The 25709-nt window shown below is 43.1% G+C and overlaps 1 long non-coding RNA gene across 2 annotated transcripts in view; it reads right to left on the reverse strand.

Annotated features, from left to right (window-relative positions):
- LOC140735339 (uncharacterized) overlaps positions 1 to 25709 on the reverse strand; it is a 74380-nt gene that overhangs the window by 10708 nt on the left and 37963 nt on the right. Inside the window, exon 2 of one of the 2 annotated variants that reach the window (XR_012100735.1) lies at positions 19327 to 19533. The exons of the other annotated variant lie outside the window; for it this stretch is intronic. This is a non-coding gene — a long non-coding RNA (uncharacterized lncRNA). The remainder of the gene's footprint in view (positions 1 to 19326; positions 19534 to 25709) is intronic. 2 annotated transcript variants of the gene reach the window in all.

Here is a 25709-nt window from a genome sequence, read left to right on the forward strand (position 1 = left end):
CTGCTCTGAATATTTGCCACATTGCTTTATCCTGCACGGCAGTTTGACAACACTGAAGGAGCTTAAGGGGGCCCTGAGGATGTGAAAGCGGATAATGTACAGTTCAGTATGAACTAGATGGCCCAAAGAGCCTGTTTCTATATTTCTCCATGACTATTTTTTGGAAGTTCCATCAGCCAGCTCCATCATGGGCATTAGACCTGAGAACATGTTCAAAAGGCATTGCCTTAAGGTGACATTCATCATTAAAGACTCTCACAATCCAGGTCGTGTCCTCTTCTACCATCAGGGAGGTGGTACAGAAGCCTGAAGACACACACTCAACACTTTAGGGATAGATTCTTCCCCTCTGCCACAAGAGTTCTGAATGGATCATTAACACTGCCTCACTATTTTGTGCTTTTGTTTGGCTACTGATTTTAATTTCCTTTTTGTAACTTATAGACATTAGTGTATGGCACTGTACTGCTGTCTCAAAACAACAACTTTCATGGCATATGCCAGTGATAATAAACCTGATTATTATTCTGAAGTGCACTCTGGTACATAGCTGTGGCCCCATGGCAACCGATGCAGAATTAAAATGCAGAGTTTCAGATTTTTATCTTATGAATGGGTGGGATATATTCACGCTGAACAAAATATATCCCACTGTCAGCCCCCGACTTTGAGCCACGGTGACCGATCATCAATTAGCCCAGGTGTCAATAGTGAAGATCGGAGCCTGAGGGTCGATCGGAAGTTCGTAAGGCGTTGCTCAACGGCCAAAACTGGAGGACTGTCCGTGTGGGTGGGTGAGAGGAGGTCATCAATATGGAGAGGAAGGCAAGTTTGTAAATCTGGCGGGAGCGGAGGAAGTTGGGAGTGGTGGGGGTGGAGCGCAACGAGAAGGGTGTGGGACCAATGGTACAGAAGGAGTGACTGGGGTGGGGACAGCACATATGCAGACACACCCAGCCCTGAGACACCAGGCAAGGTCATTTGATTCCAAACAATTGGTTTATTGATCATTACAGAATGTCTCTCTGGTGCTTCCCACTCCCTTCCCCAAACATGATTCCCCTCTCCCTGCCTCCTTCCCACTCTCAGTCCACAACAGAGACCCGTATCAGAATCAGGTTTATCATCACTCACATACATCATGAAATTTATTACCTTTTCCCCTGGCAGCAGTACAGTGCAATATAAAATTACTACAGCACTGAACAAAACTCCTAGGCACAGTAGGTCTATATTGCGCAGAACTGTAGTAACACTTGTGGGCTGCCTCTGCACATCCTTACCCCTGGTATTATACTGTTTACTTTTTAAACCTGTGTCGTAAATGCACCTTTAATTATTCGTTATTTGTGGTAATGTCACTGTGTGTGTGTGTGTGTGTGTGTGTGTGTGTGTGTGTGTGTGTGTGTGTGTGTGTGTGTGTGTGTGTGTGTGTGTGTGTGTGTGTGTGTGTGTGTGTGTGTGTGTGTGTGTTATATATACTGTGTTGTGCACCTTGGTCCAGAGGAATGATGTTTCATTTGGCATAATACATGCACATGTTTGAATGACAATAAACTTAAACTCAGAGTGACACAAAATACTTTAGATATCTCCATACTAGAAAAGTAATCGTTACCATCGGTAACCACTGCTACAATGGTTAAATCATTTATGTGCAATGTCACTTCTCAAATATTCAAACACAGAGAAAAGCTGGGCTGTTCTGTAGCTCCCCTTCGTTCCCATGTTTTTTAATGGACTGAAGATTTCAAAGCAACATGTTAAGACCATAAAACATAGGAGTAGAACTTGGCTATTCAGCCACCGAGTCTACTCCATTCTGATTTATTATCCCTCTCAACCCCATTCTCCTGCCTTCTCACAATAACCTTTGATGCCCTGACTAATAAGGAGCCCATCAACCCCCACTTTAAATATGCCCAACGAGTTGGCCTCCGCAGCCATCTGTGGCAATGATTCCGATAGATGCACCATCCTCTGGCTAACGGAATTATTCTTCTCTTGAAAGATAAATCCCAGTCAGCATGATTTTATTTTATTTTATTTGGTGATACCTTCTGGCCTTTTGAACCACACTGCCCCTCAAACCCCATCAATGCCAAATTAACCCTAATCTAATCACGGGACAGTTTACAATGACCGCTTAACCTACCCGGTCCGTTTTTGGACTGTGAGAGGAAACAGGAGCAGCTGAGAAAAGCATTGTGCTCCACGGGGAGAACATCCAGACTCCTTAGAGGGGACGTCGGAATTGAACTCCAAACTCCGATGCACCAAGTTGTGATAATGATAAGCAGCATTCTTAGCTGTTGTATTTTTAAAAAGCCCAAAATGATACAAGCTGTCAGTTAGAAATTTATGTAAAGTTTCTCAAATTGAAATTACTTTAACTAGGACAGGTACCCCAGTATCTGAAAGGACTCTCCAATCTCGCAGGATTAATGAAAAGAAAGCCAGGTTTTTGAACAGAAGACCTGGGTGCAATTAACCTTCAACCTCATCCACTGTTTACTTAGCAAAAACACGAGGAAATCTGCAGATGCTGGAAATTCAAACAACACACACAAAATGCTGGTGGAACACAGCAGTCCAGGCAGCATCTATAAGGAGAAGCACTGTCGACGTTTCAGGCCGAGACCCTTCGTCAGGACTGTTTACTTAACTATGTTTATAGTTTGAAACTTTAAGGAGCCTCAGATTTACATTGGCAGTGGAACAATACATTTTAACAATTGTTCTCTCTAAGAAGACAGTGGGAAGCCCTATTGTGGTACAACCGTACCTGTTTAATCTCAGCCCAGAGTGGCTGCAGTGTGCTCAGGCAATCCTTTAAACCTGACATTCACATTACTGGCTGATGCCAGTGTACCTTAAGTAACCTCACTCCAGTTCTTGTTCCCGAATTCCTTCTGTTGAAGGTTATTTGCTGCCTGTGGTCAAAAATAGATTATACAGTTAAAGCTGTTTCAATGAAAGTTCAAACACAGACACACACACAAAATGGCAGAGGGGCTCACAAACACAGACACACACACAAAATGCCAGAGGGGCTCACAAACACAGACACACACACAAAATGGCAGAGGGGCTCACAAACACAGACACACACACAAAATGGCAGAGGGGCTCAGCAAGTCAGGGGCTTCTTTGGAGGAGAACAAATAATTGACATTTTGGGCTGAGACCCTTCATCAGGACCGGAGAGGAAGGGGGAAGAAGCTGGGGGGAGGGATAGGAGTACATGCTAGAAGGAGCTAGGTGGGACCAGGTGAGGGGGCGGGGTGGAATAGGTGGTGGGGGCGATAGGTTGATGTGAAAAAGGAAGTGGTGAATTGAAGAGGGAGGATTCTGATTGGAGAGGACAGTAGACTGTGGGGTAAAGGGAAGAAGGTAGAGAACCAGTGTGGCAAATCATGAGGGCAAGGGAGAGTTAGGGAGGGGTGAGAGGGCCACCAAAAATGGGGAAAAAACAAAAATGGTCATCTTTCATTCCATCACCCTCTATTTTCTCTTACCGAACCACCTTGCTAGCTCCCCCCAAATCCCAAGTAACCTAACGTTCCAGAGCAGCATGCCATGAGGAACCTTGTCAGGTATAGACAACATCTCTTGCCCTACTTTCATCCATCTCCTTATTTAACTCTTCGAAAAAACTCCCCAGAGATACATCAGACATGACTTCCCACACACAAGCCTTGCTGACTATCCTTGATCAAGCCTTGACTATTCCTGATCTATTCCCGATCAAACCTTCAATTCTATTCCTGATCAAGTCTTGACTATCCAAATGATAGATCCAACTGTCACTCAGAATTCTATTCCTGATCAAACTGTGGCTATTCTTGATCAAGCCTTGACTATCCAAATATGGATCTAATGGTCGATCAGAATTCTCCACAGTAATTTCTCTGCAACTTCAGTCCAGCTCACTGGTCTTAGTTCCCTGGCCTGTCCTTGCTACCCTTCTTGAACAATAGAACAACACTACCTTATATTCCTATGTTCCAGGGAATAAAGTCCCAGTCTACACAACCTTTCCTTGTAACTCAAGCCTTCAAGTTCAGTCCACTTCCTGGTAAATCTTTTCTGTACTCTTTCTAGTTCAATAATATCCTCCATAAGGCAGGATAACCAAACTCTTTAAAATACTCCAAGCATGGCTTCACTAGTGTCTTCCATATCTGTAATATATCTTCTCAACCCCTATTCTCCACACCCTGATGATGAAGACCACTATAAAACACTTTCCTCATCACCCTATCTACCCGTGATGTCACTTCCAGCAAACTATGCTGGGGAAATTATACTGCCACACCCCTTTTTTCCATAACACCTCCCAGGAGCCGACCATTCCCTGTATGTCTTATTCCGGTTTGATGTTCCAAAATGCAAAACCTCAGAGTTATTTGAATTGAAAGCCATTAGCTAATCCTCAGCCTGCATATCCAACTGATCAAAGTTACAAGTAAATTTATTACCAATGTACATATATGTCACTATATACAACCTGAGGTTCAATTTCTTGAGAACATACTCTAAAATCCATAACAGAGGCTTCTTCACTAAATATATTTAAGAAACAGTTAGATAGATTTTTACATAGTAGGGGAATTAAGGGTTATGGGGAAAAGGCAGGTAGATGGAGCTGAGTTTACGGACAGGTCAGCCATGATCTTATTGAATGGCGGGGCAGGTTCGATGAGTCGAATGGCCTACTCCTGCTCCTATTTCTTATGTTCTTATGTTTTTATGTAGAATCAGTGAAAAACCACACCAACTTGGGTGTTCAACCAGTGTGCAAAAGACAACAAACTTTGCAAATACAAAAAGAAAGAAATAATGATAAGAAGTAAGCAATAAATATTGCGAACATGCAATGAAGAGTCCTTGAAAGTGAATCCGTAGCTTGTGGGAACATTTCAAAGATCGAGCAAGTGAAGCTGAGTGATGCTTGGTTCAAGAGCCTGATTGTTGAGGGTAATAATTGTTCCTAAGCCTGGTGCTGTGGATCCTGAGGCTTCTCTACCTTCTTTTCTGATAGCAGCAGCAAAAAGACCTGGGTTGTGGGTGACCTGCTTTCCTGTGACAAGATCTCCCTGTAATGTTTCCATAACCTTCTACATTATCTATAATTTTAGTATCATCTGCAAATTTGCTAACCGAGCTTTGGACATTAACATAACAACATTATTCATTTCTTTTGCATTATTTCTGTAACTTATTGTAACTTTGTGGCTTTGTAAGGTACTAATGATGCAAAACAGCAAATTTCACATCATCTAAGTCAGTGATAATGAACCAGATTCTGCTATTCTGGTGTGAAGCACAGATAGACTCTTTGAGGCCTGATGGTTATATGGTGCACAGTGGTTCAAATGACAACAGGTTATTTTAGATCCTGATCTTACAGACCCCCAATCTCTCACATTCCAGGGAATAAACTCCCAGTAAGATAAGGGCAGGTTATTCATATTATGTGAAGCTGAAGGAATACAAACAGGTCCCCATCAGTAAAATGATATGTTACTGAAGTGGTCCCCTATGAAGACCAGGGCAACCATTTTGATGGTAATAAAGGACTATCAGTCCAGTCACATTATTCCCAAAAGTGGATTTCACCACTCTGGTTTGAGGAATTCACTTATAGCATCAAACTGTACAAACTTATGTTGAAAATTGATTTCAATGCAAGAAGATAGCTCCGTTGTGGCTGCCTCCGCAGATTAATTAAACACTGCCAAAATACTGAATATACTTAATTTGTGCTCTTTTAACAAATAAAATTCAAATTCAAATGCAGATTTTTATTTTGCCCCTGCCCTGAGTTTAAGTGGAATTAGTTAGAACAGGCCTATGTTGTCAGTGAGATGCCTTCCAAATTCAGTGCTCTTCTCTCTGTGGAGTGCAACTTCTGGAAGTCAAGAGTGATGCTGAGATTGTGTAAATCATGACTCTCAATGCCCTAACCTACAAACCCCCCTCCCCAAAATCTCCTGAAGTGATATCTAGATTCTTGAGGATCTGCAGAAAGCATGCTGTACTTTCTATTTAGCGGTTTGAGGAGTGTTGGATTAACAGCTTAAAAGGTCAGTAATGGTTCAACCTACTCCACTGCCTGGGTCTTTTAGAAACTAGATTGCTAATGAATGAGCACACAAGCTCCAGGGAAGATCCAGACCTTAGCAGAGAATTTCACAATCTACATTCATCCCAGTTTTACACCGTGCTATGTACCAGTTGGAAGGTTAATTGGTCATTGTAAATTGTCCCGTGATTAGGCCAGGGTTAAAACGGTGGGTTGCTGTGTTGTTTGGCTCGAAGGGCCAGAGGGCCTACTCCATGCTGTATCGCAATCCATCAATAAATCCATAAATATTCCAGATTAAATAATTATTTGTAGATACATTTATGCAAAATCATGACCGACTGTTTACGTTCCATGATGCTCACTATCTTCAACATAATACTGCCTCAGATTTTGCTGTTTAAATACTGAAGCTATTGATGGTCAACATAATTTATGGCCACAAGACAAAGCCAGCTGTGGGGCTAATGTGCAGATACTGCACAAATTGTTCTCAAGATGCAGTGCTGTGCCATTTGCTTCATGGAAAAAGGTCTCATTGTCTTTCTGGCATCTGCAGTGTATTAAACAACCTGATATTGGTGTATTTCCACACAGACGGAAACTAACTCACCGCAGGAAGCTCCATCTTTATTAATAACTCAGCAGTCTTTAGAGGTTGTTCACAAGGGACTCTGCAGATGCTGGAAATCTTGAGCAAAACATTCAAAATGCTGGAAGAACCCAGCTTGTCAGGCAGCATCTATGGTGGGGAATAAACAGTCAGGCTGAGATCCTTCATCAGGACTGGAAAGGAAGAGGGCAGCATCTATGGAGAGGAATAAACAGTACTCTTTTCCCTTCCAACCCCACCCAAAAGAGTCAGAGTCATAGAGCGTGACAGCTTTAGTCTGGCTTCTGCCCCCTTTCCAAACCTAATGAAATGTTGACTCTTTATTTCTCTTCATAGATGCTGCCTCCTCCAAGAGGAGCACAATCTTGATGTAGGATTTGGAGGCTTGTGTGCCTCAATGACCCAGAGAGAGCTATGTTGGATGGAGTCAGGGCCTTGTGCTTTGACTCTTGGTAGGATCAGCCATGTCAAACAGGTCAAAGGGTAGAGGCCAGACTAAGAGTCATCAATTGATCCTCCAGGTCCAGGGGTTCAGCTCAGGGCTAACAACCCTGACTGGTCATAAATAAATTTGTTACTGTAACAGCAATGAAGAATTCTTCTACAGACAGAGATGGAGGACGTTCATTGCTGCCCTAAGCACCAACAGCAGAACAAGCAGTATGTAATAGTTGGGATCACAGAGACATGGCTCCAGGGTGACCAAGGATGGGAGCTCAACATCCAGGGATATTCAATATTCAGGAAGGATAGACAGGAAAGAAAAGGAGGTGGGGTAGCATTGCTGGTTCGAGAGGAGATTAACGCAATAGAAAGGAAGGACTGGAGGATGTGGAATTGATATGGGTAGAGCTGCATAACACTAAGGGGCAGAAAATGCTGGTGGGAGTTGTGTACAGGCCACCTAACAGTAGTAGTGAGTTTGCGGATGGCATTAAACAGGAAATTAGAAATGTGTGCAATAAAGGAACAGTAGTTATAATGGGAGACTTCAATCTACATATAGATTGGGTCAACCAAATTGGTAAGGGTGCTGAGGAAGAGGATTTCTTGGAATGTATGTGGGATGGTTTTCTGAAACAACATGTCGAGGAACCAACTAGAGAGCAGGCCATTCTAGATTGGGTATTGAGCAAAGAGGAAGGGTTAGTTAGCAATCTCGTCGTGCGAGGCCCCTTGGGTAAGAGTGACCATAATATGGTGGAATTCTTCATTAAGATGGAGAGTGATATAGTTAATTCAGAAACAAAGGTTATGAACTTAAAGAAGGGTAACTTTGAAGGTATGAGACGTGAATTAGCTAAGATAGACTGGCCAATGATACTTAAAGGGTTGACGGTGGATATGCAATGGCAAGCATTTAAAGATCGCATGGATGAACTACAACAATTGTTCATCCCAGTTTGGCAAAAAAATAAACCAGGGAAGGTAGTGCACCCGTGGCTGACAAGGTAAATTAGGGATAGTATCAAGTCCAAAGAAGAAACATATAAATTAGCAAAAAAAAGTGGCACACCTGAGGACTGGGAGAAATTCAGAGACCAGCAGAGGAGGACAAAGGGCTTAATTAGGAAAGGGAAAAAAGATTATGAGAGAAAGCTGGCAGGGAACATAAAAACTGACTGTAAAAGCTTTTATAGATACGTGAAAAGAAAAAGATTGGTCAAGACAAATGTAGGTCCTTTACAGTCAGAAACAGGTGAATTGATCATAGGGAACAAAGACATGGCAGACCAATTGAAAAACTACTTTGGTTCTGTCTTCACTAAGGAGGACATAAATAATCTTCCGGAAATAGTAGGGGACCGAGGGTCTAGTGAAATGGAGGAACTGAGGGAAATACATGTTAGTAGGGAAGTGATGTTAAGTAAATTGAAGGAATTAAAGGCAGTTAAATCCCCAGGGCCAGATGGTCTACATCCCAGAGTGCTTAAGGAAGTAGCCCAAGAAATAGTGGATGCATTAGTGATAATTTTTCAAAACTCCTTAGATTCTGGATTAGTTCCTGAGGATTGGAGGGTGGCTAATGCACCCCACTTTTTGAAAAAGGAGGGAGAGAGAAACTGGGGAATTATAGACCAGTTAGTCTGACATTGGTGGTGGGGAAAATGCTAGAGTCGGTTATCAAAGATGTGATAACAGCACATTTGGAAAGAGATGAAATCATCGGACAAAGTCAGCATGGATTTGTGAATGGAAAATCATGTCTGACAAATCTTATAGAATTTTTTGAAGATGTACCTAGTAGAGTGGATAGGGGAGAGCCAGTGGATGTGGTATATTTAGATTTTCAAAAGGCTTTTGACAAGGTCCCACACAGGAGATTAGTGTGCAAACTTAAAGCACACGGTATTGGGGGTATGGTATTGATGTGGATGGAGAATTGGTTGGCAGACAGGAAGCAAAGAGTGGGAGTAAATGGGACCTTTTCAGAATGGCAGGCAGTGACTAGTGGGGTACCGCAAGGCTCAGTGCTGGGACCCCAGTTGTTTACAATATATATTAATGATTTAGACGAGGGAATTAAATGCAGCATCTCTAAGTTTGCAGATGACACGAAGCTGGGTGGTGGTGTTAGCTGTGAGGAGGATGCTAAGAGGATGCAGGGTGAATTGGATAGGTTAGGTGAGTGGGCAAATTCATAGCAGATGCAATTTAATGTGGATAAATGTGAGGTTATCCACTTTGGTTGCAAGAACAGGAAAACAGATTATTATCTGAACGGTGGCCGATTAGGAAAAGGGGAGATACGAGACCTGGGTGTCATTGTACACCAGTCATTGAAGGTGGGCATGCAGGTACAGCAGGCGGTGAAAAAGGCAAATGGTATGTTGGCATTCATAGCAAAAGGATTTGAGTACAGGAGCAGGGAGGTTCTACTGCAGTTGTACCTTGGTGAGACCACACCTAGAATATTGTGTGCAGTTTTGGTCCCCTAATCTGAGGAAAGACATTCTTGCCATAGAGGGAGTACAGAGAAGGTTCACCAGATTGATTCCTGGGATGGCAGGACTTTCATATGAAGAAAGACTGGATCAACTAGGCTTATACTCACTGGAATTTAGAAGATTGAGGGGGGGATCTTATTGAAACGTATAAAATTATAAAGGGATTGGACAGGCTAGATGCAGGAAGATTATTTCCAATGTTGGGGAAGTCCAGAACGAGGGGTCACTTAAGGATAAAGGGGAAGCCTTTTAGGACCGAGATGAGGAAAAACTTCTTCACACAGAGAGTGGTGAATCTGTGGAATTCTCTGCCACAGAAATCAGTTGAGGCCGGTTCATTGGCTATACTTAAGAGGAGGTTAGATATGGCCCTTGTGGCTAAAGGGATCAGGGGGTATGGAGAGAAAGCAGGTACAGGGTTCTGAATTAGATGATCAGCCATGATAATACCGAATGGCGGTGCAGGCTCAAAGGGCCGAATGGCCTACTCCTGCACCTATTTTCTATGTTTCTATGTAATAGATGCTGCCTGACCTGCTGAGTTCTTCCAGCATTTTGAGTGTGTTGCTTTAAGCATTATATTCAGTTTTCATCACTTAATTTTCTAGGCCTTGTTGATGATGCAAGTGTAGAATCTTAATTCTTCAGATTTTAAGTTTTTGTTAAAGAGTTGAACAACAAAATGCAAAGATCATTTGTTTTTACCTTTTCTCTACTTGGTTCGCTAATTGGTTCACTTTTTTGGTCTGGCCAGGTACAGTATTAACATCTGACCACAGCCAACCCAACCGGCAAGTCCTGATGAAGGATCTAGGTCTGAAACACTGACTCTTTACTCTTTTCCTACCTGCTGAGTTCCTCCAGCATTTTGTGTGTGTTGCTTTGCACTTCCAGCATCTACAGAATTTCTCGTGCATGTCAAAAGACTGTAAATGTTTTCACACCTGAAAGACCCATCATCTTTAATGGGATTGCAAATAGGCTATATATAGGGGTGTTGCTTGTTCATTAATTTCTTTTCAACACCTATTTATTTGTTATCACAGTTGAACAGGGAAGTTGTGCATTGATTTGTCAGGATAGGTATGACCACCAGATTGACAGAGGAAAATATTCAGGGAAGTGCTCCAAGTTCCCTTGAAAAAGTGCAACACCCTTTTAATTTTTGGAATCCCTGGCCCATGGTTACCTAAACGTGGAGAAGTAGCATTCCGGGTGACACTGAGAACCTCGAATTCCAGCCATTGGGATGAATACTGAACAGCCTAGAGAGAGTGTACGTAGATATTGGAGGAGTCTGGGACCAGAGGGCACAGAATACAAGGGCGGCCCTTCAGAAAAGAGATGAGAGGGAATTTCTTTAGCCATAAAGTGGAAAACCTGTGGAGTCCACAGCACTGCAGGTCAAGTCACAGGGCGTACTTAAAGCAGAAACCAGAGCTGATTTATTATTCCTTGCGACCCCATTCTCCTGAACTTTCCCCACAACCTTTGACACTCTAACCAATCGAGAACCTATCAATCTCAGCTTTAAATATGCCCAATGACTTGGCCTCCACAGCCGTCTGCGGCATTGAACCTCACAGACTCACCACCCTCATCCCCATTTTAAAGGGTCGCCCTTCTATCCTGAGGATGTGCCTTCCTGTCTTAAACTCCTGGACAGACTTCAAGTGCCTCCGAAATTATTCTCAAAGTGTAGGTCCTGGGCAATTCACCCTTGCCTCTCCTCCTTGGAACACTACTTAAATATTCACTAAACTAGTGGAAAACTAATCATTCGTTCCAAAAATTCAAGAATCAAGATTCTTTAAAGTCATTCCCAGTACACCAGTGTAAAGGAGAATGAAATAATTATTATTCTGGCTCCGATACAGCATAAAATAAATAACAATATTAAAAACAGCAAATAAAGTAGCTTAAATACATATATCGATTGCATATACAGTACATAAAGTGAGGCTAGGTGCAGGACATAAGGTGACTCTGACAGGAAAGGATAAAGTAGTGGTGGTTGGGGGTTCGGAAGGGCGGGTTAGTGGGTGGACGAATTGAAAAGCCTTCTTGCTTGGGGAAGGTAACGCTTCACACGGGGTGGGGGAGGAAATGGGAGACGGTGGCAGTGCATTCTTTAAAAAGATGCTTTTTAAAGTGTTAGATCATTTCAAAGAGGCAGGAGCCGCAACTCGAGCGTTCTTGGTGAAAGCAGATCCAAACTGCAGCTCCCTGGGTCGCTCCGCTGCTTTATTTACTTTGCCGTGTCCTGAATTCACCCGCTCGAAAGGGAGCACGGGTATGCTGGCTGGCAGTCGGGCAGAGTGAGTCAGCGGCTAATAGCGTCTATCATTACACATCAGAGCAGCAGTGAAAAAAAAAGCTCTCTGGTTTCATTTTCTTGGCCGAGGCCCGCAACCCTCGACTGATGCATAATACACAGTGCTCAAGTGTGTGCGTGTGCATCGGTAACTCAGGCAACCATTAGACATGAAGTTGCAAACTATGACAGAAACTCCATCCAAAGAACTGTTGCTGAGGTTTACGCTTTCTTGCCAAATGTTTCAACTTCTTAAATAAAGAAAATGTCACAAGCTCTTGCAAAATGATTTTTGTAAGGCCACTAACAGACAGCGAGCTTTGCTTCAGCAGTACAATAATACGCCTTGTCTCCCACAACATGTTTTAAACTATGGTCTGTCACCCTCTCTACACTGCATCCCGAACTCATGCACGATGGATTAAGGCTTTCTTCTCCCTTGCTGAAATTCCACACCCTTCACTTATGCGCAACTAGTCAGCAGGTTTGTTAAGGCATTGATTAGAGCACGTATGGAATACTGTGCGTAAACACGCGCGCACAAAAAATACTGGAGGGACTCAGCAGAATCAACGTGGAGAGAATGCTTCCTCCAGTAGGAGAGTCTGGTTCCAGAGGACACAACCTCAGCATTCAGAACAGAGTCGAGGAGGAATTTATTTAGCCAGGAGTTGCTGAATCTGTAGAATTCTTACCATCCAGGCCACGTTCTTTTCTCGCTGCTGCCATCAGGCAGACCATACAAGAGCCTCAGGCCTAGCACCACCAGGTTCAGGGAACAGTTACTACCCCTCAACCATCAGACTATTGAACAAAAAAGTGGATAACTACACTCACTTGCCCATCCATTGGCATGTTCCCACAACCGATGATCTGACTTCAAGCACTTTATGCTGTTATTTCATGTTCTCATTTATTTATTGTTTTGTATTTACATTTGAACAGTTTGTTGTCTTCTGCACTCTGGTTGATCTTTCATTGATCCTTTTATAGTTACTGTTCTATAGACTTGCTGAAAATGCCCGCAGGAAAATGAATCTCAGGGTTGTATGCGGTGACATATACTATAGGTAACCTGATAATAAATTTACTTTGAACTTTATCACAGACAGCTGTAGAGGCCAAGTCATTAGGTATCTATATGTCTAATGAGGAGTTTCATAGTCAGGGCATCAACCTCTAAGGAAGAAGGCAGGAGATAATAAATCCACTATGATAGAATGGCAGAGCTCGATGGGCTGAATGGCTTAATTCTGTTCATGTCCTTTAGTCAGTCAGCATCCATGGAGAGGAGTAAACAGTCAAGTTTCAGGCTGATAAGTCAGAGGAGGGGCTGAACCTGCCAGGGATCACTGCTCCATTGAAGATGGAGTCTTTTATATAAATACGCATACGTTCAGTGGCCACTTTATTAGCTACACTTGCTTGTTAAGTCAAATATATCTAAATCAGCCAATCATGTGGCAGCAACTCAATGCACAAAGCATGCAGACATGGTCAAGAGGGTCAGTTATTGTTCAGATCAAATATCAGAATTAGGGGAAGAAATGTGACCTAAGTGACTATCACCATGGGATAGTTGTTGGTGCCAGATCCGGTGACTTGAGTAACTTAAACTGTGGATCTCCTAAAGTTTACAGAGAATAATGCAAAATAACAAAAAAAAAAATCCAGTGAAAGGCAGCTGTGTGGTAAATGAGAGAGGTCAGAGGAGAACGGCCAGACTGGTTCAAGGTGACAGTAATTCAAATAACCACACGTTACTATGGTGGTGTGCAGAACAGCATCTCTGAATGGACAGCACATGGTACCTTGAAGTGGATGGGCTACAGAAGCAGAAGACCACAAACACAGGCTCAGTGGCCACTTTATTTGGGTACAGTAGGTACCTAATAACGTGGCCACAGTATGTTTTTACATCTGAGACAAGGTCAACAACCTTCCCGTACCACAAGCCAAGTCTGCCTTTTAATTAGCTGATTCATATCTGTGCAGTAAATCATGTTGTTTTGCAAATTTCATTGTTTGAAGGCAGCTTCAAGAACAAAAATATCAAGTCTCTTCAGAGTTTCAAGTAATAGCTTTAATAATGATTTCTTACTCCAGGAGGGAATGTGAGCTTTGACGTATTAAGATTTGAATCAAAACACAGTTTAAACATTCTGCAACATTTTCCAGGATTATATCACTTTTAACTTTGCCATAGGCGGCCCCAAGCCTGGCTGCTGCTGGGAACGAGGAGGATAGGGCACAGCTAGCATCTCCATCCTGTAAATATCCAGCGCTACAGAAACATCAACAGCAGCTCCAAAGACGTCATTCTTGGGAGAGGAAGAATACACCAAGAAGATGGGCTATACCTAGGGGCAATTTGAAAGACTGGCCCAGGGCAGAGAACTCTCCCAAGCTGCTGGCCTATGCCCCAGTAGGGGCGATGGCCTTAAGATGAAGAACTCACTTTCAGTAATTATTTAAAAGCCAAATATGCACCTGCAAAATTAAAAGGGATTACTACACAAAATACATTTTAAAAGTAGTAAAGTCAAACCTGCCAAACAGCCTGATGACTTTTGGTGATGGTGATCATGGTCATCTTGGCTGCAAATTCTAGAGTGCAGCTCTGCCTTCGTAATATCTAACATGAGGAAGTTTTGACAATACGTCGAGAGCTAAAAGCCACGGAGTGTCCTAATGAAGGGTTTCGGCCTGAAATGTCCATCATTTATTTCTCTCCGCAGATGCTGCCAGAGCTACTGAGTTCCTCCAGCATTTTGCCCATTACACAATGAAGTCTGGAACCATTTTAGCTATCGAGATGCTTTTGATCAGGTGTACAGACTGACTGCCACTTGGACAAGCAGCGTCTTAAATTTCCCAATTTGTTTTGGTCCTGCCAAACTCCAGGAGATCAACCTTCATTGAACTCAATGGATTTAAAAAAAAATTAAACCCATCGAGATCAAAGATGCAGAGGGATGGTTTTGCATTGGAACGCCAAAGGTGGTGGTGGAGACTAATTTATCTACAGCATTCAATCTGTTGGATAGACTCCTGAAGTTCAAAGTTCAAAGTAAACTTATTATTGAAGTATGTATTTGTCACCATATAACCACATTGAGATTCATTTCCTTCTACTGAAGTACATGGCCATTCATTTCCCTATACTGTATTCCATCTGCCACTTTGCCCATTCTCTTAATCTGTCCAAGACCTTCTGTAGACTCCCTGCTTCCCGAACACTACCTGCCCGCCATCTGCAAACTTGGCCATGAAGCCTTCAATTCCACCATCCAAATGATTGACAGAAAGCTTGAAAAGAAGCAGTCCCAACACTGACCCCTGCACAGTTTTTAAAAAATACATTATTCTTTTCACTAAGATGTACTATTGACCAACAGACAAGACACCCTAATGTGGTAACTGAGCGCAAACTATACTAGATAGGATTTGAATGGGTTACAGTCACAAGAACAGATGATTGATTCTGCTTATCATGATACCTAACTCGAGAGTCCAAGTTGCACTCCACGTGAAGTAACTTGGCTGAAGATTAAAATCAATAGAAAAAAACTCTTGTTGGTTCAAGCTATCAGTTTTGTGATAGATGAACAATTCGCTTAAGTATCTGTCATCCTCACATGTTCATCAGCTCAAAGGGGAATGCAAACTCAACAAGGAATCACTAACCCTACTTGCTTATCACATTGGCCTCGAGGAAATCCTGATGACAACTGGTGCTCATCTGCATACATGCACATCTCATGTATGTGTATCACAAGTTGTGCAGAAGTGAGGTTAATGGTGCCTGGGCATAGAAACACAAGTAAAATAAATAGTAGGCCATTCAGCCCCTCAAATCCATTCCCTCTTTCAATAATATCATGGTTGAGCTATCCCAAGACTCATTCCATCATCCGTTCAGTTACCTTGAACCAGGATGCCCACAATCCTCAAATCCCCAATCTTTCAAAAAGGTATCTACCTCCACTTGAATTGAATTGACTTTATTTCTTACATCCTTCACATACATGGAATAAAAATCTTTAAGTTATGTCTGTCTAAATGTGCAATCATAGTAATTTATAATAAACACAGCAGTCAATGTAACATAGAAATACACTCAAATCAGTGTGAGTTAATCAGTCTGATGGCCTGGTGGAAGCAGCTGTCCTAGAGCCTGTTGGTCCTGGCTTTTATGCTGCGGTACTGCTTCCTAAATGGTAACAGCTGGAATAGATTGTGGTTTAGGTGACTCGGGTCTCCAATGATCCTTTGGGCCCTTTTACAAAGACAGGTGTGAAAAATGTCCTGAATCATGCTAAGTTCACAACAGCAGATGCGCTGGGCTGTCCGCACCACTCTCTGCAGAGTCCTGCGATTAGGGGAGGTACAATTCCCATACCAGGCAGTGAAGCAGCCAGTCAGGATGCTCTCAATTGTGTCCCTGTAGAAAGTTCTTAGGATTTGGGGGCCCACGCCAAATTTCCTCAACCATCTGAGGTGAAAGAGGCACTGTTGTGCCTTTTTCACCACACAGCTAGTGTGTAGAGACCACATGAGGTCCTCGGTGATGTGGATGCCGAGGAACTTTATGTACTTCCAATTATCTAGTATCCACAACTTGCTGATGCAGAGGATTTGTGTGATTCGATAGATTTAGATTAGCTTTATTTGTCACATGTACATCAAAACAGAGTGTAATGCATTGTTTGTGTCAATGATCTGGACCACATTTCCAGCACACCCACATCTGTGGAAACCAGATGCACAAGAGCAAGGGGGAGAATGTACAAACTGCTCACAGATCATGGTGAAATTGAAACCCAGTCTTTGGTAATCCAGATTCCACCACTCAACCTGTACTGACTTGCTGCCTGTTACATTGCTGGCATTTAGGGAGCAATGAATGTCCTCCATCTCTAGTGGTGTTCAGGCTTCCTTCGTCGTGCCAGTAGCTTCTCGGTTTTCACTACTGCCAGTCATGCAAGGCCCGGGTAGAGACTCAGGAATACCATCACACTTGTATACAGAAGGATTCTTCATTGCTGTTTCGGTAACAATTTTACAGACATACTTTATTGATCCCGAGGGAAATAGGGTTTCGTTACAGTCGCACCAACCAAGAATAGTGTAGAAATATAGAACCATAAATAATAATAAGTAAATTATTCCAAGTGGAAATAGGTCCAGGACCAGCCTATTGGCTCAGGGTGTCTGACACTCCAAGGGAGGAGTTGTAAAGTTTGATGGCCACAGGTAGGAATGACTTCCTATGACGCTTAGTGTTGCACCTCGGTGGAATGAGTCTCTGGCTGAACGTACTCCTGTGCCTAACCAGTGCATTATGGAGTGGATGGGAGACATTGTCCAAGATGGCATGCAACTTGGACAGCATCCTCTTTTCAGACACCACCGTCAGAGAGTCCAGTTCCACCCTCACAACATCACTGGCCTTACGAATGAGTTTGTTGATTCTGTTGGTGTCTGCTACCCTCAGCCTGCTGCCCCAGCACACAACAGCAAACATGATAACACTGGCCACCACAGACTCGTAGAACATCCTCAGCATCATCCGGCAGATGTTAAAGGACTTCAGTCTCCTCAGGAAGTAGAGACGGCTCTGACCCTTCTTGTAGACAGCCTCAGTGTTCTTTGACCAGTCCAGTCAGTGTTGTTAGCCCTGAGCTGAACCCCCGATCCTGGAAGACCGGTGAACCTCTCTTAGTCTGGCCTCTACCCTTTGACCTGTTTGGCATGGGTGACCCTACCAAGAGCCAAAGCTTAAAGCTCTGACTCCAGCCAGCATAGCTCTCTGGGTCATTAAGGCATGGAAGCCTCCAAACCATGACAAAGTTGTGTTCCTCTTGGAAGACTCACCTATAAAGGTAATTTACAGTGCAAGATTAACATAGCAACCTGAAAGTCTTTGGGATTCGGGAGGAAACCCATGCAGTCCCAGGGATGATGTAGACATTCCACACAGATAGTGCCTGAGGTCGGGATTGAACTCGGCTCTCCGGTACCACGAGGCAGCTGCACCACTATGCCACCCAAATATCACTATCGCTCAAAACGGGCCCTTCCCTAATCCACGTCAGTGCTCTGTACAGCAATCCAGTCCACCCCATTCCACTGCTCAACTCCCCAAGGTCCTGCAAATTATTTACCCCATTCCCATCCAGTTCCCTTCTGAAAGTCTGCGCCAACCCAGCTCCCAGCACCTCCGACGCCAGTGCACACAAAGTTCAAAATAAATTTATTAACAAAGAAACACACACACAAAATGGTGGAGGAACTCAGCAGGTCAGGCAGCATCTGTGGAGAGGAATAAACAATCAACGTTTCAGGCTGAGACCCTCCTTCAGCAACGAAACGTCGACTGTTTATTCCTCACCATAGATGCTGCCTGACCTGCTGAGTTACTTCAGCATTGTGTGTGTTACTCTGGATTTCCAGCATCTGTAGAATCGCTTGTGTTTATTATCAAAGTACATATATATCTTCACATACAACTCTGAGATTCATTTTTTTGCAGGCATTCACAGTAGAAGAAACTAGTGGGGTAACCATTCGACTTCACTTTCACCATCACTGATCTGTTCCCACAACCTATGTACATACTTTCAAGGACTCTTCATCTCATGTTCTCAATATTTATTATTATTTTCTCTTTTGAATTTGCAGTTTTTGTTTGTATATTGGTTGTTTCTCTGCCTTGTTGGATGTGGTCTTTCACTGATTCAATGAAGGCTCTTCAATCTACTGAGTATACCCTCTGGGTTGTATATGCTAGCATACATGTACTTCGATAATAAATTTACTTCAAATTTTGACAAACAACCAACATGCAAAAAAAAAGACAAGCCGTGCAAATACAAAAATAAAATAAAAATGCAAGTAAATAAATAATATTGAAACCATGAGGGTCTCTGAAAGCAAGTTTATTGTTGTGAAATCAGTTCAGTGCTGAGGTGAGTGATGTTACCCATGCTGGTTCAGAAGCCTGATAGCTGAGGGGCGATAACGGTTTCAGAATACTGCTACTCCCTGCAATTAATAAAAGAATCATCCCTTTCGTATTTTTTTTGTCTTTTGCTTTAAAGCTGGGTGGTGTTGTGCTTGAATCATCTGTTACTTTGAAGATCTCCTCTCTATTCACTTTATCTAATCTCCAATTATCTGGTTCTGATACCTATCCAGAAAAATGCACTGCAGAAGATATGCTTGCTCCTCAACATAATAGCGATGTTGACTAACCACGCACAGAGGTCAGATAAAAACCTTCAACTATCACATTACCTAACTGGAGGACATGCAGCCGAAGAGAAGATGACTTGCAATTACATGGCTCTTATAATTTTACCTGAATGTTGAAAAAAAGTGTTTCAGGGGCTTCTGAAGAGTTGTCACTTTTGTAATAGAAACCAGTTTATCCACAGAGGGATTTGTAAACAGAGCTGGTAGAGACGTTGCCTCATACTGTGGTGATCCGGGTTCAATTCCAACCTCGGGTGGAGTTTGTGCGCTCTCCACATTTCTGTGTGGGGATTTCTCCTGGTGCTTTGCTTTCCTAAAATAAAATGCATTTTGGTAGGTTATTTAGCTCGGGTAAATTGTCCCATGCTCTGGATAGAATCTTGTGACAATGAACAGAGATGTGTGGAAATGGTTAAGTGCATAAAGTATACAAGTTATCTTATGTATTTCAAAATTCAAAGTAATTTTATTTTTAAAGTACATATATGTCACCATATACAGCCCAGAGATACATTTTCTTGCAGGCATGTTCAATAAATCCATAATAGAATAATAATCATACCAGAATTAATGAAAGACCACAGCAACTTGGGTGTTCGATCAGTTTGCAAAAGACAACTGTACAAATACAGAAAGAAATAATAATAATAACAAATAAGCAATAAATATTGAGAACATCAGATGAAGAGTCCTTGAAAATGAGTCCATGGGTATTCACACAAAATGCTGGAGAAACTCAGCAGGCTGGGCAGCACCTATAGAAAAGAGCAGTTGATGCTTTGGGCCGAAATCCTTCACCCAGTCCTGATGAAGGGTTTTAGCCCAAAACATCAACTGTTTGCTCTTTCCTAATGATGCTGCTTGGCCTGCTGAGTTCCTCTACCATTTGTGTCTGATGCTTTGGATTTCCAGCATCTGCAGACTTTCTTGTGTCCATGGATATTTATATTTATTGTGTTTCTATAAAAATATTACTGTATTTTATCTTGGTGTTTTTTTGTGCTGCATCAGGTCTAGGGTAATAATTATTTTGTTCTCCTTTACACTTGTGTACAGGGATTGACATTAAACAATCGAACACCTTGACATGGAACTTGTACAAGACAAATATAAATTGTGACTTGTTAAAATAGAGTCCTGACCCAAAATGTCAGCCATCTCCTTGCGTGCACAGATCGTAACAGAATTGCCCATTTCCTGCAGCAGTTTGTGTTTTGCTTACTGTAAATTGCTGCTTGACGGTTGGCCGGGACTGTATTCCGTGACCATAACCCAAGGCAACCCAGCTCAGGAAGAAGGCAAGGTTCTTCCGAAGCACATCCAGTGAGTGAGGAGCAGTCACCTCCACTGTACATACCGAGGCAGTTGCCCATGGTATTGTAGTCGTTAGCACAGCACCTTACAGCACCAGCGATTACCAAATGGAGTTCAATTCCTGCTATTGTCTTTAATGAGTTTGTTTGTCCTCTGTGTGGGTTTCTTCTCACATTCCAAAGATGTACAGGCTAGGGTTTGTAAGTTGTGGGCGTACTATGTCAGAACCAGAAACGTTGAACCATTTTTGAGGCCCCTCCAAGGGTGATCCGTGAGGGATGCGGCCTTGAGGCCAAGAAGCCCAAGGTCGACTCCATTTCTTGACAATTGAAGTGCTGAGGAAGATAGAAATCAGTGAGGCGAGCGGGTGTTCAGTGCTGTTTACCAGCATCTCACTCGCTGCTGCCCAAGGAAGGTTTCTGCGTGTGAGGCTCTCTCTCTCACTCACTGCTCCTGGAGGAGGGTCCCTCCATCCAATTGGTCTCTCTCCCTCACCCTCAATGCTGACAGAGAATTTGGGTCTTGCACAAGGTTTGATCATGCATTGGACTCTGTAGTTCACATTATGATGTGTATCTCATTTCTGAATGCTCCTTTTTCGTTGGTATTTTGGGCGGTTTTGAATTGGGGCAGCCTGCAGGTAATGAACACTGAGCTGAACTGAATATGCCTGGACTCTTCCCAATTTTGTGTTTTATATTGTGTTTTTCACTCATTTTTTGCTGCAGTTTACAAAATTTGTTTTTTTTTTGTGCATGGGGCGGTTGCTGTTTTCTTTGAATGGGTCCATGGTTTTTGTTTCGTGGCTGTCTGTGGAGAAGATGAATGTCAGGGTTGTATAATGCACACATTATTTGATAATAAATAAAACTCTGAATCTTGGTGCTGGTCACTCGTTCAAATGTCGCATTTCACTGTTTGTTGTTGCGATGTACATGTGACAAATAAATCTTTAAATCTCAAATGTGTCTGGGAACTTCAGATAGACTCTGCCAGGGTAAACTTTGAACTCTGCCATGGACGCTCCCAAGCCCGGCCACAAAAGGATGGGATGGCCAGTAAATCCCATCCAGTAAAAACCCAGCACAGCAGAGACACCAACAGAAGCTCCAAAGACCTCATCCCCGGGAGAGGAAGGATCTGCGACAGACTGGAAGAGTGGCCCAGGACAGAGGACTCTGGCCAGTTGCTGTCAGCAGCCTATGTCCCAGTAGGGGTGATGGGCTGACGAAAAAAGGGTAAACTCCCAGTTATGACTGGGAAAGGGGGAGTGGGCTGGGAGACCTGCAGTAAATCCCAATGATGGAGAGAAAGTGAATTGTTTCTGCAAGGAAAATGCACATCACTCCATTAAACAAGTTGACTGCAGTCGCCAAGTAAAAAGGGAGGCATTTGTTCTTGCTATCTTGGCACTGAGAGGGGTTGGGCTGACCTGCAGGGGCGCAGAGATTGCATCAACTAGGAGATGAAAGGCAGGGCAAAATGCAGGGCTCAATGCTAAGGGTCTGATTTCTCAGTATATTGATTTTCTTTGCTGTTCAAAAAGCCTGGAGAAGTGCAGAATACCAACTACAATTCTCAATAAAAAGTAGACAATTTCTCCAATGTTCCATGATCCTTTCCCTTCTCCAACTGTGCATCTCTTTTGCCAATCAACTTTTGAGCTCTTGGCTTTATCCCTCCCCTTCCTGTCTTCTATCATTCCAGATCTCCCCCTCCCACTTTCAAATCTCTTACTATCTCTTCTTTCAGTTAGTCCTGACGAAGGGTCTCGGCCCAAAACGTTGACTGTACTTTTTCCCTATAGATGCTGCCTGGCCTGCTGCGTTCCACCAGCATTTTGTGTGTGCTTCTCCAGCAAGTAGAGGTTTTGCGTAAAACTTTGCGGCTGGCTTGGCATTGGCTAATAACCGGCCCCTACAATGTGAGTAAGCTGTGGTACAATTGTTAAAAGTCAACAGAAAAAAAAAACTTTACAGGTCAGCTTTCAAAACAAAAGGGTGGGCTGTCGGGCTTGTAGAGGCAATAGTGTTAAAGATGCTGTTACAAGGACGTTGCAGGAATTTGAGGACCTGAGTTATAGGGAAAAATTGAATAGAACATTGTACAGTACATACAGGCTCCTTTGGTCCATAATATTGTGCCATCCTTTCAGCCCACTCCAAGATCAATCTAACCCATCCCTCCCACATAGCTCAGAACTCTTCGTTATTATAATATCCATGTGTCAAAGACTCTTAGACTTCTCTACCATTGGCAATGTGTTCCAGTCACCCACCACTGTAAAAAAAAAAGTACCTCTGTCTTCTCCCCTAAACTTTCCGTCCATCACTTTAAAAGGATGCCCTCCAGTATCAGCCATTGGAACCCTGCGAAGTAGGCTGTTTAGGACTTTATTCCCTGGAGCGTAGGAGAATGAGGGGTGATCTTACAGGTATACAAAATTGAGGGGTATAGCATGCAGGCTTTTTCCCCTCAGGTTGAGTGAGACCAGAACTAGGGGGTCATAGGTTTAGGGTGAAAGGTTAAATACTTGAGGGGAATCTGAGGGGGAACTTCTTCACTCAGAGGGTGGTGGGATTGAGGAACAAGCTGCCAAGGGAAGTGATGGATGCAGGTTTGATTGTAACATTTAACAGAAGTTTTGAAAAGTACATGGATGGAAGGGATATGGAGGGCTTTAAACCAATTTCAGGTAGATAGGACTAAGCAGAAGACCAGCCTTCCCTCTAATTTATTTTACAGGATCAACCATTTTCTTAGCCTGAAAACTGCACAAAACTTTAATATTTTTTTAATGTGCGTATTACAGTGCCAGCATTCAGTAGACCAGTTTATTAACAATAATATATAATAAACACGGAGCAGAGAGTGAGTTTGTAAATCTGGCAGCAGCAAAGGGGGTTTGGAATGGCAGAGGTGGAACACTGCAGGAGAGGTGTGGGACAGGTGGCAGAGGGGTGCCAGGAGCAGGGGGGTGGGTGGCAAAGGATGCAGACACACCCAGCCCTGAGACACCAGCAAAGTCATTTGCTTCCAAACATTTCGTTTATTGATCATTACAGAATGCCTTTGGTGCTTCCTGCTCCCTCCCCCTTTTCCAACCATGATTCCCCTCTCCCTGCCCGCTTCCCACTCTCAATCCACCATACAGACCCCTATCAGAATCAGGTTTATCATCACTCGCACGTCATGAAATTTGTTCTTTTTTGTGGTAACAGTACAACACAATACACAAAATTCCTACAGTACTGTGCCAAAGTCTTAGGCACCCTAGCTATGTGTGTCTAAGACTTTTGCACAGGACTGTAACACATTGATGCTCCAATATGTTTCATTGTAAAGTTTGTGGTACATTTATTATTTAGAAAATAGATTATATTCATTAATACAAATAATTACAGGGCATTTCACAATTATATTAACAGATTTCAAAATTATATTAATATTATGGACTCAGGGCCTTGGACTACATTTTTTGTGTGAATGTATTTTACTGATATTTTATATGGACTATACGTACCTTGTGCTGTGTGACAGTTGGTACACCTTGTCCCCAGAGGAACGTAGCATTGTTTAGCTGTATTCATGGGTTTTCACGTATGGTTGGATAACAATTAAACTTGAACTTAAAAGAAAATTCCAGCTGTGTGGCAGCAGAGGCTACATGCACTGGAGTACTGCAGCTCTGCGTAGCCGCGCACCCCTACGGGTTAGAGGGAACAGTGCAGAAGACCAGCCTGGCACAAACGGCTGCTGTAGTGCTCTATGACATTAAGCTATTGATAATCTGGAGGAAGTGTGTCAGGAGCACACACAGACCCTGGGCAAATGATGGAAAGAGCAAGCTGCCTCATAACCCGATCTTCCTTGGGCATCGACCGTCCTGCCTGTGGAAGAGTTTGCAGTTCCTGTACTGGCCTCATCAGCCATCTCAAATCCTATAAGACTGACAGAAGTGAGTCATCCTCAATCCCAAGGGGAGAGCCTGAACTTCCAGCAAAGGCCCGGGCTTCTGTTTAACAAACTTGATTTCAAATGACTTCTCCAATTTTCTTGGTTGATTCAGACTGTTTCTGGGAAGTCTGAGTGAGGAACTCCTGAAAGTCACTTTAAAAAAAAAATGAATGAGACCTAGGGAGGGTAAAGGCCACGAGGAACTGCCGATCCTCTAGGGTTGGGTGGCAGTCCTGGGCCCCACAGGTATTTGTGGCAGCTCTCGCCGAGGTAAACAGGATTCGGATTCCTTACCCAGAGTGAGGAAACAGCCTGGCTCAGAGACAGAGGAGGTGAACTTTAGAAGCCATGTGAAACGGGGTTGGTGTGAATCATCAGTTTTCCCTCTCTGATTAGGACCCATTGCAAATTTATTACATTAAAAAAAAAGATGATGCAGCACCAGCCCAATAATTCTGTGCTCCCAATTACATTCATGTGACCAATTAACCCATACATCTTCGGAATGTGGGAGGAAACCGGAGCATTCAGAGGAACTCCACAGTCATGGGGAGAACGTACAAACTCCTTACAGAGAGCAGCGGGAATTGAATCCAAGTCACTGGTGCTGTGATAGTGTTATGCAAACTGCCACACACTCCTTTTGGTTCAAATGATTTCACAAAGACTTGTTCCTCCTGGTGATTAACACCCTCAGAATCAAACAGCTCCCTAATTTGGTCTCTCGGTCTCCTCACACACCAGGTCCTCTCTCAGGTCCTCTACTTAAAGTCTACTTCGAACACAGCTCTTTGGTCTCAAGAACAAAGTTTAACTCAAACAAGTCACCACTTCATAGAATGAACAAATTGAACACTGTTGCAATGTTGTTTATGGGAGTTTGCAAATAGGTTGTTATTCTCCTCACATTCCACTAGCTGTTAAGTGTTTCATCATGTCCTATAAAGGCTAGTGAAGTCATTATAGAAATGCAAACCTTTTCAATAACAACAGCTGGAATCTGCCTGTCACCAACACTCTCCTTCTACTGGGTCCAACTGTTTCCATCTGCCTACACCATCTCATTTATTTGGTTCCAGGCTCCACCTTCCTCTCCGATCAGATTCTATCATCTTCAGTATTTTGTTGCCTCCATCTCCCAGCCCCTCTAACTACAACCACTCCTCCCCAACTCGATCCACCCATCACCTCCCAGCCCCTCTCACTACACCCACTCCT

This window comes from Hemitrygon akajei, chromosome 11 (genome assembly GCF_048418815.1).
Source record: "Hemitrygon akajei chromosome 11, sHemAka1.3, whole genome shotgun sequence".
In the NCBI taxonomy this organism is placed as follows: domain Eukaryota; kingdom Metazoa; phylum Chordata; class Chondrichthyes; order Myliobatiformes; family Dasyatidae; genus Hemitrygon; species Hemitrygon akajei.